An 18,897-nucleotide genomic window follows, 5' to 3' on the forward strand; every position below is an offset into this window, starting at 1 on the left:
CATGTTGATGAGGACAAGGGCCTCTTCCCAACAACCCTGGCTGTTGGCTGTCGGGTCTGTGGGCGGGGGGCTTATCGGAATCCAGGAGTCACCTTTAATAAGGGAGGACCCCCAGATCCAGGCCCCCCCACCCTATGTGAATGAGTATGGGGTACATCGTACCCCTACCCATTCACCTGGGGAAAAAAGTGTCAATTAAAAAAAAAACACACTACACAGGTTTGTAAAGTAATTTATTAGGCAGCTCCGGGGGTCTTCTTCCAACTTCTCCATGCTCTCTGGCCTCTTCTCCCAGTCTCCGGTTCTTCTCCCACTCTCTGGTGTCTTCTGCTGGGCTCCTCCACTATCTTCTGCCCTTTTGCCGCTCTTTTGCTAGAGTTGACCCGGTCTTCTCCATCATCTTTTTCCCTCCGGTCTTCTTCTGATGTTGACACAATGCTCTCTCCCGCTGTAAAGCTGTGTGCGCAACGACTTATATAGGCATGGGGCGTGGTCACCAGGTGATGTCACCTGATGACCCGCCCCTTATGACGTCACGGCCCGGGGCATGATGGGGGTGTGACGTCATAAGGGGACGGGGTCACCGGGTGACATCACCCGGTGACCACGCCCCATGCCTATATAAGTCATTGCGCACCACGCGCACAACATTACAGCGGGAGAGAGCGTTGCGTCAACATCGGAAGAAGACCGGAGGGAAGAAGGCGACGGAGAAGACTGGGCCAACGCTAGCAAAAGAGCCAGCAAAAGAGCAGAGGATAGCGGAGGAACCCAGCAGAAGATACCGGAGAGCATGGAGAAGAGGGCAGAGAAGTCGGAAGAGACCCCCAAAGTTGGAAGAAGACCCCCGGAGCTGCCTAATAAATTACTTTAAAAACCTGTCTAGTGTCTTTTTTTTTATTGACACTTTTTTCCCAGGTGAATGGGTAGGGGTGTGATGTACCCCATACTCATTCACATAGGGCGGGGGAGCAGGATCTGGGGGCCCCCATATTAAAGGGGGCTTCCGGATTCTGATGAGCCCCCCCGCACGCAGACCCCGACAAACAATGACCAGGGTTGTCGGGAAGGGGCTCTTGTCCTCATCAACATGGGGACAAGGTGCTTTGGGGTGGTGGTCGAATGCCACTCCCCTGCCCCAAAGCACCCACCCACCATGTTGAGGGCATGAGGCCTGGTACGGTTCAGGAGGGGGGGGTGGGGCAAGCTCATCCCCACCCCTTTTCCTGACCGGCTGGGCTGCGTGCTCAGATAAGGGTCTGGTATGGATTTTGGGGGGTCCCCCATGCCGTTTTTTTGGCATAGGGGGTTCCCCTTAAAATACATATCAGACCAAATGGCCTGGTATGCTCTTGGAGGAGGAACCCATGCTGTTTTTTTATTTAAAATTTGGCACGGAGTTCCCCCTCAAGATCATCAGAGCACAAGTCGCATGCCAAAGTCGGATCATGCAAGACGGCGATCCAACTTTGATCTGACTTCAATGATAGTCAATGAGCTGAAGTAGGATCAAAGTCGGACCAAAGTAGTACAGGGAGCATTTTCAAAGTTGGACCGACTTGTGTCGGACCAGTTAAGACGGCTCCCATAGAGAAACGTTGATTTTTATACATCATGCGACATGAGCTCCCAATGTCGGAGCGCTTGTCGCACCAGTGTAAACCCGGCCTCAGATGGTTCTACAACCTAATTTGAGTCCAGCTGTGTTTGATTATACTGATTGGACTTGATTAGGAAAGCCAAACACCTGTCTATATAAGACCTTACAGCTCACAGTGCATGTCAGAGCAAATGAGAATCATGAGGTCAAAGGAACTGCCTGAAGAGCTCAGAGACAGAATTGTTGCAAGGCACAGATCTGGCCAAGGTTACAAAAACATTTCTGCTGCACATAAGGTTCCTAAGAGCACAGTGGAATCCATAATCCTTAAATGGAAGACGTTTGGGACGACCAGAACCCTTCCTAGAGCTGGCTGTCAGGCCAAACTGAGCTATCGGGGAGAAGAGCCTTGGTGAGAGAGGTAAAGAAGAACCCAAAGATCACTGTGGCTGAGCTCCAGAGATGCAGTCAGGAGATTGGAGAAAGTTGTAGACAGTCAACCATCACTGCAGCCCTCCACCAGTCGGGGCTTTATGGCAGAGTGGCCCGACGGAAGCCTCTCCTCAGTACAAGACACATGAAAGCCCTCATGGAGTTTGCAAAAACACCTGCAGGATTCCAAGATAGTGAGAAATAAGATTCTTTGGTCTGATGAGACCAAGATAGAACTTTTTGGTCTTAATTAGGGATGAGCCGAACACCCCCCTGTCGGTTCGCACCAGAACTTGCGAACAGGCAAAAAATTAATTTGAACACGCGAACACCGTTAAAGTCTATGGGACTCAAACATGAATAATCAAAAGTGCTAATTTTAAAGGCTTATATGCAAGTTATTGTCATAAAAAGTGTTTGGGGACCCGGGTCCTGCCCCAGGGGACATGGATCAATGCAAAAAAAAGTTTCAAAAACGGCCGTTTTTTCAGGAGCAGTGATTTTAATAAAGCTTAAAGTGAAACAATAAAAGTGTAATATCCCTTTAAATTTCGTACCTGGGGGGTGTCTATAGAATGCCTGTAAAGGGGCACATGTTTCCCGTGTTTAGAACAGTCTGACAGCAAAATGACATTCCAAAGGAAAAAAGTCATTTAAAACTACTCGCGGCTATTAATGAATTGCCGGTCCGACAATACCAATAAAAGTTCATTGATAAAAACGGCATGGGAATTCCCCACAGGGGAACCCCGAACCAAAATTAAAAAAAAAAAATGACGTGGGGGTCCCCCTAAATTCCATACCAGGCCCTTCAGGTCTGGTATGGATATTAAGGGGAACCCCAGCCAAAAAAAAAAATATGGCGTGGGGTCCCCCTCAAAATCTATACCAGACCCTTCAGGTCTGGTATGGATTTTAAGGGGAAGCCCATGCCAAAATAAAAAAAAAACGGCGTGGGGTCCCCCCAAGAATCCATACCAGACCCTTATCCGAGCACGCAACCTGGCAGGCCACAGGAAAAGAGGGGGGATGAGAGAGCAGCCCCACCCCCCCTCCTGAACCGCACCAGGCCACATGCCCTCAACACTGGGAGGGTGCTTTGGGGTAGCCCCTCAAAACACCTTGTCCCCATGTTAATGGGGACAAGGGCCTCATCCCCACAACCCTTGCCCGGTGGTTGTGGGGGTCTGCGGGCGGGGGGGCTTATGGGAATCTGGAAGCCCCCTTTAACAAGGGGACCCCCAGATCCCAGGCCTCCCCCCTGTGTGAAATGGTAAGGGGGTACTACCCCTACCATTTCACAAAAAAACTGTCAAAAATGTTAAAAATGACAAGAGACAGTTTTTGACAATTCCTTTATTTAAATGCTTCTTCTTTCTTCTATCTTCTGTCTTCTTTCTTCTATCTTCTATCTATCTTCCTTCGGTTTCTTCCTCCATCTTCTTATTCTTCTGGTTCTTCTGGTTCTTCCTCCGGTGTTCTCGTCCGGCATCTTCCTCCGCCGCGTCTTCTTATCTTCTTCTCCTCGGGCCGCTCCGCATCCATGATGGCATGGAGGGAGGCTCCCGCTGTGTGACGCTTCTCCTCTTCTGAAGGTCCTTAAATAACGGGGGGCAGAGCCACCCGGTGACCCCGCCCCCCTCTGACACACTGGGACTTGACGGGGACTTCCCTGTGGCATTCCCCATGACGTCAGAAGGGGGCGGGGTTACGTAATGGGTGACCCCGCCCCCTCTGACATCACCACACAGCTCCCATAGCTGCAGAACCGGCCCAGCGAACCACCCACAAACAGCCACATCTGGCGGCGGAAATCCCTGAGCACCGCCACATGTCTGAGGGGACAGCCCGGAGGAACCTGGGACCGCAGTTTGAGAGCGGGGAACATAGAGGGAAATCCAAGATGGCAGCCGCTTCCCAGCCACGAGACAGCACCGCGGGAGACAGGAAAGACAACAGGCAAGTGCTGGCTCCTGAAACCCTTTCCTACCCATTTCAGGCTCCAAGCTCATTCCTCTGCAGCCAGACTCCATCCCCAGCATCCACTGTCTCACTGCTGGAAATGTCCCTAGGAACCTATGGACTTTCCCCATGGCATTAACCCCAGGACAACCAAGCATCCCCACAGCCCCTGGAGGCTCTGCTCAGGACATGCCACTAACCGTAGCTGATCTATTTGTCAAGTTCTCAGAGCTGCTTGACAGACTGCTGACAAGATTACTGGGGACATTCGATCAGACTTTCAAAACTTGGGGTCTAGAATAGAAACGATCGAACACAAATTAGATGTTACCATCTCAAGAGCCAATCAGAACACGGACCACATTCACTTCCTGCAGGACCAACTTGACACGGCTCAGGCAAGGATCGACGATCTTGAAAATAGATCAAGAAGGGAGAATTTCAGAATAAGAGGTCTTCCAGAAAACATTGCGGATATCCCAACCGCAGTCCAGGACGTTATAAAGTACCTTATACCTGGCGTCCCGGAGCACAAGCTGGAATTAGACAGGGCACACAGATCCCTGGGTCCACCCCAGAAAGATGGTTCACCTAGGGACATAGTGGTCAAGACCCACTTCTATTCCATCAAAGAAGAAATAATGAAAAATCTAGACAGCAATCTCAGCTCAAATTCCAGGGCCACAGCATCCAAATATTTGCTGGCATTTCCCCCTTTACAATTCAAAAACGGTGGACCCTGAAACCCCTTCTTCCAGCTCTTACCAAGAAGGACATCAAGTACAGGTGGGCCTTCCCCTTCGCTCTGAAGTTTACTTTCAGAGGTAAGTAATACTCCTTCTCCAGCTTCATAGAGGGTGAACGATTTCTACTAGATCTTAGAATCATCACGCAAGACTTCTCAATGGACACCTCCAACCCACAAAACGGATCCAACAAACGTCCCACGCCGACAAGCCCCACATCACCCCTATGGGATATGACCAAGACAATCTACCCCCCTGAAGTTCAATAAAATAATGGGGACTTTGAATTCTATGGTTCTGACCTAACCATGGGGTCAGCTCTGGATCTCCACTCAGCGAGGCACAACCATAAAAAAAAATTTTCTTCTTCCTTTTTTTTTTTTTTTTTTAAATTTAAAATTTGGGGTGTTTATGCAACCTGTGATGCTTCAGGACGTTAACGTTTAACCTCCCCTACTAGCACGCCATTGACGTTCTATCACTTCAAGGCTCACTGGGCTGTTTAATGCCTCCGAAGCCTCATGAGACCCATGCTGGTTCTGTTCACTGTTAAAAATGTTTTTTTGATTATCAGTTATTTACAGGTTCTTGGTGGAGTTGTTTGGGGCCGGGGCAGTTGCCTAGCGCCTCCCCCTATCATTCGGTAATGATTTTTTCGTGCCAAAGTGATGGGAAATTAGCCCCAGAGAAGGGCTATAGTAAACTGTTTGCTTTGAATGGAGGAGGGAAGCTCTCCCTCCCGTTCCATTCATGGCCATTCCATGGCCGTAATTCTACAACGTTACTATATCTGTTTTTTTTTTTTATCATCAAAGTTTATTGTAAAGAATAAAGAGATACATCTGTGGAGACGCAGCTCCACCCAATACTATACATGTTAGATATAACATCAGAAACAACATTGAACTTCAGTTATGTTGCAAGGATTAGTATAAACTATTTATAATTACTCAACTTCAAAATTTATTAAAGCAAGTGTCAATGACTGTTATTCGTGAATGCAATATTGTCATCCAAAGAAAAAGGATAGTTGGAAAAAGAAAGAGAGAGAAGGGTAGTAAGGATCATACTTTCAGGTATAATTAGTGAAAAACTATATTCCTCGTTTGACTGTTTTTCAATACTGAGTTTAGTCAAATGAGAGTAAACTTACAGCAAAGTCCTATTTCATAACATCTAAATATGCCTGCGAATATTTATATATAAGCCAAGGTGACCAAGTTTTGTGAAATCGTTCCACATTTTCTCCTGCTTGTGCAATAGTCTCCTCCATTTCATAGAACTCCGCTATCTTACCGAACCATTCCCGTACAGTCGGGATTTTTGTAGATTTCCAGTACAGTGGAATGAGGGCTTTGGCCGCATTCAAAAGGTGTTTGGTAAGTGAGTGTTTATACCTCTTAATGGGGAATTCCGTGACATGCAGGAGACATCCCGCTGCATCCAGCTTTCATTTTGTTTCTGTTATCAAGAATATTATCTCCCTGACCTTTGCCCAGAATGTGTTCAGCACAGGGCATTGCCACCAAATGTGTAGCAATGACCTTTTTCAGAGTTACAGCGCCAACAGGTATCCGAGTGGTCTGGAAACCAAGAGTGTAGCTTTACTGGTGTGGCATACCATTGAGTGAGTAACTTGTATGCTGTTTCCTGAGTTCTTGTGCTCAGGGAGCATTTATGAGCAAAAACACATGCTTTCTTCCATTGTGAGGTCGATAATGGAATATCTAGTGCTCTCGACCAGCTCTCTCTAAGATCCCTCTCATCCTTGTCCTCCCCATTTTGAATCCAGCGGTATGCTAATGAAGTCACTTTGGAAATGGGTTCCTCTGTCTGACAAACTGACTCTAGTTCCATTAGTGGTCTGTTAAAATTGTGTTTTCTTTGTGTTCTGTTAAGGAAACTACGGCATTGAAAATAAGTCCAAAGCTGTAGATCAGGTAGTTTGTTTGTGTGTTTAAAGTCTGTAAAGTCCCTGAACTCTTGATTGTGGAAGCATTATAAAGCCAGTAGGGGTTTATTTGTGTCGATAGCTTGTAATGATCGGTTTCCCATTCCCGGTAGAAAGTTGGGCTTATTCTGTAATGGAGTAAGCGGGCTAAGAAGTGACGAGAAGTTAGTAAGTTTCGTTAACTTATGGAAAATTGCTAGGGTAGTGCCCACTAAGGGATGTGTCCTCATCTCTACTGGGAGACTGCTCCATTGAATCCATGGTGAGTATCTGATTGGTGTATGGCTTAAAATTTCTTCTATTTCTACCCAATCTTTGATTTTAAAGTGGCAATGCCAGTCTATTATCCTAGTTACGTGAGCGGCGAGGTAATAAGCGCAGAAGTCTGGGATTCCCATCCCCCCTTTGTCTTTGGGTTTAGTAAGTCGAGAAATTCTTACTCTGGGTTTTTTGTGGGCCCAAATAAATTTCGTTTGAGTTGAGTGAAGCAATTTAAAGAAGTTTTGGGGGATTTTTATCGGTAAATTCCTAAATAGATACAGGACTCTTGGTAGAATAACCATTTTACAGATAGCTGCCCGTCCAAACCAGGAGAAGCCCTTTAGATGCCAGTTTTGTAAATCTGAGCATATTGTTTTCAATAGGGGGGTGAAATTGTGTTCAAAAATTTGGGAAAGTTTGGGAGTTTATATCCCTAAATATTTTTTTTTTTATCAAACAAGGTTTTATTAAATGATAATTGGTGCATACATAAAATGGTTACGTTAGTATGTTGTCATAGTAACAGTATAACAATTATCATAACCTGAATAAAGATGACATTAAGTACAAACATATCTGGCGTGAAATACTATTCAAGGTATACATGTTTGGTTTGTATGGGTCATCCATCCATATTTATATCTATTAAATCACTCTGTAATCCTATGGTTACATTAGACACAGGTAGAAGATTCTTGAAACCATTTGTCCCAGATCTTGTTGTATTTGGCTGGGCAACCTCTGTTAATATATATGCATTTCTTATACGGTAATGTATTATTTATCTCCACCTTCCATTCCACTATTTTAGGAGGCTCCTGCCTCATCCATTTTTTGGCTATAGTCTTTCTTGCAGCAAAGAGTGTTTCGTGTAAAAAAATTTTTGTGTATTTGTCAATTGTGTCTGGAACTATACCCAGGAGACACTGTTTAGGGTCTAAAGCTAGAGGCGAGCCCATTATGTCGTGTAAAAAAGCCACAATTTGTTCCCAGAAGCCTTTTATCTTAGGGCATGTCCAGAGTAGATGAAAGAAAGTGCCTGTTTCTCCTTTACACATCTGACATGTGATGGTTTGTGTGGACTTATATCTTGCCACTCTAAGGGGTGTTAGATATGTCCTGTGAAGAATATAGAGTTGTGTCAATCTATCTGAGAGTTTAGGAGACACAGTTTTGCAGGCCTCCAGTACCTCTCCCCACTCCTCGTCCTCCATCTGTCCCACCTCTCTCTCCCATCTTGGCTTGAGGTCATATGCTATTTTAGTAGCTACAGGGGTTAAAAGTAAGTTATAGAATGCTGAAATCAATTTTTGAGAGTCTGTGCTCTTAATTATGGCTATAAGAACATTAGATGCAGGGCTAGGGCAGGAGCCGGGGAATTGTGATTGTAGCGCATGACGGATTTGTAAGAATCTGAAAAACATCTGGTCCTGGATTGTAAATTCTTCTTTGAGTAAGTCAAAGGTTTTAAGCTGTCCATCTTTTAATATGTGGTGTAGGTAAAATACTCCCTGTATGGACCATATGAATGTGTCTTGTATTTTAGTAAACTCCTGAAGATTTCTGTTATGCCACAACGGCGTGTAGTCGTTAAACTGTGGAATGTCGAGCCTAAAAACTGCTAAGTTCCATATTTTCCTATAGTGGTATAGCATGGTGTGCCTTCTTTCGCCTAGTTCTATCCCGCCCGAGTCCGCTGCTATTGCGTATATCGAGTCTTTGGTGTACTGCGCCCACTTCGGACATAGGAGCGTGAGAAATCTCTCCCTGTCAGTTTTGTCTAAATGAAAAAGCTGAGACAGCTGTGCAGCGATGTAGTATAGATTAAAATCGGGTAGAGCAGTGCCACCTAGATCAGTTGGATTTTTGAGAGCTTGCCACGCCAATTTATGCCTGTTATTACCCCACACAAATGACTTTAGGAGGGACTCTAGAGATTTAAAGTGTGTCAAAGGTAAGTAAACGGGAGTGTGCCATAGAACATAAAGTATTTTGGGCAGTAGGATCATTTTGATTAAATTTATACGACCCCATACTCCTAGTGGTAATTTAGACCAGATCCGTATTTTATTTTTAACTATGGAAATGAGAGGATCTATATTTAGGAATATATAGTCTGCAGGGGATCTGGTAATATGGATCCCTAGATATTTAATGACATCTACTCTCTGAAGTGGGAGCCTGGTTTGGGATTCTGGGGATGGGAAACTATCAATTGGTAGGATTTGGGATTTATCCCAGTTAATTTTCAGCCCTGAAAATATTCCAAATTGTTCTATCGTGTGGAGTGCATTGTACAATGATGGGCCCGAGTCTGCCAGGTATAACAGCGTGTCATCTGCATACATGCTAATTTTTTCTGTCAGAGAGCCCATTTTAAGTCCTCTGATCTCTGGATTTGCTCGGATGGATATCGCCAGGGGTTCCGCCGCCAGGGCATACAACAGTGGGGACAAGGGGCAGCCCTGTCTCGTGCCTCTACTGAGGTCAAATAGCTGAGACGACCATCTATTGGCCACCACTCTGGCCCTAGGTGCCTGATATAATAATTGGACCCATTTAATAAACTTTGGGCCAAATCCATAGCCCTCCAAGCATTTCCAGAGATACCTCCACTCTACTGAGTCAAAGGCTTTTGCTGTGTCCAAGGTCACAACTACCCGCGAACCAACTTCCTCATGTATAGCCTGTAGGTTAATATATAGTTTCCGAAGGTTAAACGAAGTGTTGCGTCCAGGCATGAAACCAGCCTGATCAGCTAGTATTAATGTCAATATTACCTGATTGAGCCTGATAGATAGTACTTTGGCTAGTACTTTGATGTCGACCTGCAGGAGTGATATTGGACGATAAGATTCTGGGAGTCCCAGATCTTTGCCGGATTTAGGGATAAGGACTATTGTGGCCTCAGTCATAGAAGGGGGTAGAGTCCCGGTTTCAAAAAGATAATTGTATAATTTTAATAGTTTAGGGGTCAGTATTTCACTAAATTGGGAATAAAACTCAATTGGGAGTCCATCCGAACCAGGAGATTTGGACCTAGCAAAGCTAGCTATAGCAGTTGATATTTCATCTATCGTGAGTGGTGCTTCTAATAATTCTATCTGTTCTTTTGTTAGTTGTGGGAAAGTCACCTTTTCAAGGAAAAGAGACATGGATTGGGTCTCTACGGGGGCTGTCATTGTGTATAAGTCAGCAAAGAAATCCCTAAACATTGAGGTTACTGTAGGCGGGTCTGTGACTTTTTGTCCTCCAGGACCATGTAATGTGATAACCACCGGGGGTCTATCCTCACCATGTACCAAGCATGCCAGCAACTTGCCTGCCTTCTCTCCATGTTCAAACAGTTTCTGTTTGGAAAAGAACATTTTTTGTCTAGCTTTCTGGTACTGTATCTGGTTAACCACTCTAGTTTGTAGTTTAAGCTGATCTGCATTTGCAGGTGTCGGGGTGTTGGCATACTCTCTTTCAGCAGAGGACAAGTCCTCCAGCGCCTTACCGAGGGCACCGGAGGAGTCCGTCTTAACTTTATTAATAGCAGTTATTAATGTATGCCTAGCGAACTTGAAGGAGTCCCATACTGCGGATGGTGATGCTGACTCGTCATTTTCCACAAAGTACCTTCTCCATTTATCTGTAAGCTCATCATCTTCTGGTAGAAGAGATAGCCAAAACGGGTTTAAACGCCATGTTTGTGGCGGTTTTGCCACTGGGATACTTAAGGAGATCCAATAAGGACTATGGTCTGAGAGTACTCTAGGGCAGAACATTACCTCCGTTAGCCTTGGAGTCAGCCTGCGGGAAATAAGTATAAAATCTATATGGGACATGATGCCATGAGAGGACGAGAAGCATGAATATGACCTAACCTGTGGGAACTTGTATCGCCATGTATCCATTAAATGGAAGGCAGAGACAAGTTTAAAGAATTTAGTTTCAGTGGGTGTATTTTGGGCTGTTAAAGTCGGTTGTAGCCTGTCTAGTGACGGATTTAAAGTGACATTGAAGTCTCCCATCCAGACCGCTGCTATATTTGGATAACGAGTCATGAATGATATACCCTCCTTGGCTATAGAGATATTAAATGGAGGTGGTACATAGAAAGCCATTATAAGCAAAGGCTCTCCATATACTTTAGCGTGGATAAAGACATAGCGGCCCTGCGGGTCAGTGGTTAGTTCACACAATTCAAAATGTACCAATTTGGCTATTAATACAGAAACTCCCCTGGAATGGGACGTATGGGTAGAATGATACGCCCACCCAATCCAAGATCTACGAAGCGCCATCTGAGCACTTCCCTCAATATGTGTTTCCACTAATGCAATAATATCGGCACGTTGTTTCTTCAGGAATGTGAAGACTGCCGCGCGCTTAAATTTATCGCGTAGGCCCCTCACATTCCATGTGAAAAACTTCAAAGATGTCATGGGCATAGCTTAGTTAATAATAAAGCATTTATATAAAGCGATTTGTTCCCTACATGTAAAGCATACAGGTTTCCAACTTTCAGATATAGCTGCCCCGATAGCACAACACCCGACACGTATGTACATTTCCATAAATCTGGCACATGTAACGTTACCTGTTTTCTATAATAAGTATGCACATCAAGGTTTAACCGAACCATAAACATTTGAACTCCCCCCCCCCTCCCTACCCTACACCAACCCAAACTTGTGCAGGCATGAACCCTTAACTGGTTGTAAACTGGGAAACATTTTAACTTCTTAATGATCAATGGAGTGTAGAACAATTGGTTGAGTCCCCGGACACTGAATGAAATCAGTGATATCAGCCATATCACGTGCAAAAAATACAGAATGGTCTTCTGATCTTCCCGTGTCCGTTTGACTGCAACCACTAAGTTCCGAACAAGGTTCCAAAGTTCATGGTATTGCTTCCCAGAACTGTGTGGGGTAAAGTCTCGCTGCACGATGCATGTTAACTGTAGGACTCTTTCCCATCCGGAGCTCCGGGGTGTAATTTGACTCTTGTACTGTGAATAACCAGGATTTGTGCTTTGAACTTGCACTGGTTAGGGACAGTTCTCAGTCGCAACTGTGTAATAAATGGGACTTGGTCAATCAGCTTGTTGAGGATTAGCTTGTCGCTCCAACCAAGAAATCACCTCCTCTGGATCCTCAAAGAAAACTGCACGGCCCTCATGCTCCACCCTAAGACGGGCCGGGAAGAGCATGGAGTATTTGTATTGCATATTCCGGAGCTTGCGTTTGGCCTCCTTAAAACTTTGACGACGACATTGCACCTCTGCCGAGAAATCCGGGAAAATGGCTACTTTAACGTTCCCCACTGGGATATTGCCTTTCTCCCTCGCCATTCTTAATGCAGTGTCCCGGTCCTTATAGTTAAGGAGTTTAGCTATAAACATGCGAGGAGGAGCTCCCTGCGGGGGGGTCTTGCTGGCATACGATGCGCCCGTTCTACCGCAAACATAGGAGAGAAGGCCTCTCTCCCATAAGTAGTAATCAGGAGTTGTGCCAAAAATGTGGTAGTGTCCTTACCCTCAGACCCCTCCGGCAGGCCTATCAGGCGTATATTGCATCTTCTCAGCCTATTCTCCATATCGTCTTGCTTCATAAGGAGTTGTTGTATTTGCCTTTGTACGCGGTCTGAGGATGTTTGTAGGGGTGGAATAGCATCCTCCACCTCGCACAGTCTGGTCTCAGTCTCCTTCACTCTCTCTCTGAGCTTTTGGAAGTCCTGTCTGATGAGGGAAATATCCACCTTGACTTCTTCTATTTGTGCTGTGAGGGAGGTTCTACAAAAGTTAATTGCTTCAAGGAGTTTGTCGGTGTCGCCCGCAGTTCGTTCTCCCCCCCCAGCTTTCTCAGTGGTTCCACCTTTCTCCATGTCCTCCTTTTCTATTCGGCGGTACTGATCAAGTTTTGTTGCCGCTGCTTTTTGTGCTTTTGCTGGTGACATACTATGTAAGTCCTAGGGGACCCCCCAATAGCCTCCAAGCTTAAGTTAGCAAATGGACTAGCCTGTTGATTGGAGAGAGGTGTTGTCCAGAATTTTGTATACACCAAAATGCCCAGGGACAGAAGCTGCTCTTTCAACGCAGGGATTTATGGTGTCACCTCACCACCTGAGATGTTGTTTAGCTGAGGCTGTATCATACAGGGTAAAAAAGTCCCAGGAGAAATTATTTAGGGGAGGATAGCAGGGCCACAGTCCTTATTCTAAGAACAGGCAGGAGATATCCCTAAATATTTAAGCGCTGAGCCTACCCATTTAAAGGGGCAATTTGACTTAATGAGATCTAATTTATTTGTAGGGATCGAGATATTTAAAATTTCCGATTTGGCATAATTAATTTTAAGGTTTGAGAAATACCCAAAAATAGAGAATTCTTTCATCAAGGAGGGAAGTGAGATGTGGGGATTCGTTATGAAGAACAACAAGTCATCAGCGTATGCCGCCACCTTGTATTCTTTTTTTCCTACCTCAAAACCCTGTATTGCCCTTTCTGCTACAATCCGTCTGATAAATGGCTCTAAGGTTAGAATAAACAGTAGGGGTGAGAGAGGACATCCCTGTCTCGTGCCGTTATTGATCTTTACTGTGTTTGAAAGGGAGCCATTGATCTTCAGCTGCGCAGTGGGGTTTTTATAGAGCATAGAGGTCCAAGACATCATATTGTTTCCCAAGCCAATGAACCTGCATGTTTCTAGCATAAAATCCCAGGCTACGCGGTCAAAGGCCTTCTCCGCGTCTGTGGACAGGAGAAGGCCTTTGATTTTCCGCACCCCGGCAGCATGCATTAAATTGAGCGTTTTGATAACATTATCTCTGGTTTCTCTTCCTGGTATGAATCCTGCTTGCTCGCTACCTATCAAACCGTGAAGTAGAGGTTTCAATCTATTTGCTATTATTTTTTAAATCAATTTCACATCTAGATTCAGTAGCGATATTGGCCTGTAACTTGCACATTTTGTCAGGTCCTTGTTTGGCTTGGGAAGAATTGTTATATGTGCCTTGAGAAAATCTGTTGGGATCTCCCTGGGCTCAGACAGATAGTTTAGAGCCCTTAGTAACGGACCGAGCAGAGTTTCCTGAAAAGTTTTGTAATAAATTGCCGTGAAACCGTCCGGCCCCGGACTTTTCCCCGTCTTTAGGTGTTTGATCGCTTGTTGTAGTTCAAAGGCTTCTATGGGACTTTCTAGTTGAGTAATATCTTCCGTTGATAATGTGGGTAGTTTTGAGTCTGTCAGATATTGACGTATGGCTTGTAATCTCGTTCCTTGAATTAAGCTAGGTTTCTGTGGGTTGGATAAATTATACAAGGCTGTATAATAATTATGAAAGTGGTGTGCAATTTTTTCGGTAGTGATGTCTAGTTTCCCTTCTTTTGTTCGTATGCCTGAGATGTTTTGTTGTGTTTTCGCGTTCTTAATGGCTCTTGCTTCCTGTTTTGTTGCCGTGTTCGTAGTAGATTTTTTTTTGAAAAAATAGGAATCTTTTAGCCCTTGTGTCAAAAATCTGTTGAAATGCCTTTCTATTTTCTAAGAGTTCAGTTGCCGAATGTTCTGTCAGGGATTGTTTATGTAGGGATTCCAGGGCGCGAATCTTCTCTGTCAGGGATTTAATTTTATTTTCCCTCTCTTTTTTGCGGTGAGATCCCATTCTAATGAGTTCTCCTCTGATTGTGCATTTATGTGCTTCCCATATAGAAAGGGGATTGACGTCCGGTGTAGTGTTGGTTTTGAAGTAGTCTGTTAATGATGTCGCTATTTGAGGAAGTAAAGTTGGGTCTGTTATCAATGCTGAGTTCAATCTCCAAGTATTTGTTTTGGGTCGGGGTTCTGTGATCTTTAACGATATTGGGGCATGGTCTGAGAAGGTCTGTATCCCTATTTTAGCTCCCAAGACTATATCCAAGTCTCTTTGTGAGACAAAGATATAATCTATTCTCGAGCATCTGCTGTGGCGTATGGAATAGAAGGTGTAGTCTTTTTCCTCGGGATAAATAAATCTGCAGGAATCTATTAGTTGTAACGAGTTCAGTAATGTTTTGATCTGTTTAAGTATTTTGTACGTAATATAGATTTTGCCTGTGGACGTATCACTGAGAGGATTCAATTGGACATTAAAGTCCCCTCCTAGAATGATACAGCCTGAGCCAAAATCTTTGAGTTTTCCAACAATTTTACGGCAGAAGGTTAGGTGTGCTGTGTTGGGAAAATAAACATTTGCTATAGGTGTACCGCAGCAATTCCCTTTCAGGAACATGAACCTTCCCTCTGGATCTATGAGTTTGTCAGTTAGTTCAAAGGAAGCATCCCTACTAATGAGTATGGACACTCCCCTGGATTTTGCTAAATCATTCGTTGCATGGTATGCCTGTGTGAAAAAAGAGTCTGTCAGCTTGGGGACTTGTTGAGTTTTGAAGTGTGTATCCTGTAAGAACACAAAACGAGGTTTACCTTTTTTGAGTTCCTTTAAGAGGGTCTTGCGCTTTTCAGGGATATTCAGGCCCTTCGTGTTGTGAGAGATCACTGTAGGCTCATGTCCCTGGGATGAGTACGCCATCTTGAGGACCCAGAGAGAGCTGTCGAAGCAACAACTGGAGAAAGAACTTAAGTTTCCGATATATTATACGTTACCCTTTAAAAAGTATAGGTAAAAAGAAATAAAGAAGAGAAAGTGTAGAATGAATACTTAGAAAGTGAGAGATATTGTGATCTCCTTGGGAACCCAATGGGGCCAAGGTAAAATATTAGTGCTCCCTGCCAGGAAGAACCTCTCCTGTCAAGGAGCACTTTGTCGAAGCGCGGTTGGCAGCCGCCCACTCACTTTGGTTAATCTAACTAATTAAATTAGATTAGGTTAGATATATAACACTCAATTTGTGAGCAGAAACCGGCAGCAGCCAAAATAAACATAGTGTAAACAATATTGGTCAACAATGCACCCTAACTGCAACAACGAAGGTACTTACTACAACCCCTGACCTCTTAACTCAATTAACTTTACATGTAGAGATGTCGATGATTTGCTTGGCTATGCCTCTGTTTTCCTGAGAGACTTCAAGGCCCCCCTCCAAGCGGGGGTATCATCTTGTTGTCTCCCCCTTAGAGATAGTTTTAAATTGAATCTATAACTTGTGGTTTTTGTTTTTCTTTGTTTTTTTTTTTGTTTTTTTCTTTTTTGTTTTTTTTTGTTTTTTTAAAGTTATTTCCTTCATCGACATTTCTATATTTAATGTTTGCTGAAGCGTAAGAATAACAGTTGTACTCTGGAAACCAAATGATTCTGCTAGTATCACCTATTCTGTTATATTTGCCATACATAAGTATTCTATCTATAAAGTTGGCCTAAGCCCTCATGGTGGGGTAAAAGCAACAGTCCCCGTAGGCGTAAACTCCATCTAAAACAACTGGTCTACAAGATCTGGCACCTTGTGTGTTGTTCACTCTAGAGGTGTAAACCCGTTCGTCAAGATAAGACAAATCCAGCCGGAGTGTCTTTGGCTGTTGGCATCATAAAACTTTGGGGTCAACAATCATGGTGTTATTTCAGGTAAGTTGCTTATTATCTACCATGTATGGTGTAATTTTCGGTGGACATCTTCAGGCTTCTTCAAAGCCCCTGGATGCATGAGGTCTGTTATTTGGGGTTCCAACCTGTGACCCTCCGGGGCGTGCTGATTTCATCTTCTTGGAGAGGCGTTTGTCAGGCGATGAGAAGGGGGATCTTTCCAGTGGAGGTAGCATAAATTCCTGATACCACTCTGGCAGGTCGACCGGTTCCAAATGTAACGCTTGGCAAAAATCTGGAAAATCTTCTGGCGAACGCAAAGTATGCTGTCTTCCATTGTGATTCACCAGGAGTGCGAACGGGAATCGCCATGTATAACGGAGATCCTTTTCTCTCAGCTTGTCAAGTAATGGTCTAAGAGCCCTGCGGTTCTTTAATGTGATCTGGGACAGATCGTGAAAGAGCATGATGGTTTCTCCATTAAAGACTATCTGGTCGTTCCTGCGTGCTTTACGCATAATATCCTCTTTTAAAGCAAAGCTCTGCAAGCAGCATATGATGTCACGTGGTGGCATATTATCAGGGCCTCTTGCTCTGAGTGCTCTGTGAGCTCTTACAAATTCAATGTCTGTCTCCTCTGGTCTTTCTAGCAGGCTGTTAAAAACCCTCTGTAAAGCTGGGGTGATTTGGTCAGCCTCCACGGTCTCTGGGATCCCCCTCACCCTAATATTATTTCTTCTTCCCCTGTTATCTAAGTCCTCGAGATGTTTGTTAATCTCAATAAGTTGTTAGGACTGTGTATGAGTAACTCTGTCCAGGTGGTGAAGAGCCTTATCCCTGCATTTGCCTGCATGTTCTACCGTGGCCATCTTGTCTGAGGATCAACATGCTGGATTTTAGATCCGTTATCGCCGCCGAAAAGGTGGCTTTGATGTCAGCTGCAAAGCCTGACATGCCGGCATATGTTAGAGGGAGGTCGGGTGAGGGGTAATCCTACCGTTCTCTTCGGCCGCAGATTGAGAGTCCTCACTAAAGTCATCCTCTGCTAGATGCAGCGTCGCCATCTTGGCTCCTATCAGGCCTTCTCGTGCTGGCGGAGGTTTCCGGAACAAATCCTCAATGTTCCTTCCCTGGTAGGCTGCCGATGTGCGGCGGGATCTCGTGCGGGGTGTCCCTGCGTTCCTTCTGCTCATTATCAAGTGCTTTGGGTGCAAGGTGACGGGCTAAGGCTGCCTGGAAGCCGGAGCTCTTGTGTTAAGCGTCCATCGCTGTTGCGCGCCAAGCCACGCCCTACTATATCTGTTTATCTCTTTTTCTATTCTTTTTCCCTTTCTAGCCATCCTCGAGAAGGCAACAATCAGCGGCAATGGCGATGCCACCATTAAGTTCCCTCCACCGCTCATCATCTCCCAGTGTCTAACCCAGGATAAGGTAGGTGGCGTGGGATTGTCTGACTGTTTCACTTCTCTGCTCCATGGCTTCCAATAACATATTCGCACCTCCCCTTCGCATAATCTCCCATAATGCATAAGGGTTAAATTCGCCCATGAAGAGGAGGAAAGCATTCCAAGCATATAGCTCTCATAATGCTGATGTGGTCCTCCTGCAGGAAACCCACTTCCCGGGGCGGTACACTCCCTCATTCCTCCATGCCCACTTCCCACAATTTTACCTATCAAACGCGGAGGATAAGACTAGGGGGGTTGCAATATTGTTCTCCAAACATTGCAAATTCACTATCCAGCTGGAGCATAGAGAGGGAAGGTTTCTTCTCGACAAGGGTATTCTAGACGAACACAAATATACCTTCGTCTCCTACTACGCCCCAAACAGAGGACAAGTACAATTCTTTCAACGGATGTTCCAAGTTCTGGAACCCCTGATTGAGGGAACCACGATCATGGGTGGAGACTCACACATGGCCTTTGATATAGGCCTAGATAAATCTAATCCTCTTAAACTGAAACCCATTAGACCCCTCAAAGGCAGTGTAAAGATAGCAAAACTGATTTACCAGCACGGGTTGGCAGACATTTGGAGGGAACTGAACACCTCCACAAGAGATTTTACCCACTACTCCTCCCCTCACCAAACATATGCAAGGATAGATCATATCCTCCTCTCTACCCAACATATTCCATTAACCACCAAATCATCAATTATAGAAGCAGCCTGGTCAGACCATTCCATGGTGTCTCTATCTCTCCACAGGGCAGCCTATAATCAAAATAGGTCTAATTGGAGACTTAATGAGTCCATCCTTAATGATCCCATCAGAGTGACAGAACTTTCTCAGACTCTGCAAGAATACTTCAAGCTTAATGACACTGTGGAGATTTCAGCAGAAACTCTATGGGCGGCACATAAAGCCACTATTAGGGGCAAATTAATACAAATCGCTTCACAAATAAAAAAGGAAAGACATAAATGGATAAGTAAGA

This window comes from Aquarana catesbeiana, linkage group LG06 (genome assembly GCF_042186555.1).
Source record: "Aquarana catesbeiana isolate 2022-GZ linkage group LG06, ASM4218655v1, whole genome shotgun sequence".
Lineage (NCBI taxonomy): Eukaryota > Metazoa > Chordata > Amphibia > Anura > Ranidae > Aquarana > Aquarana catesbeiana.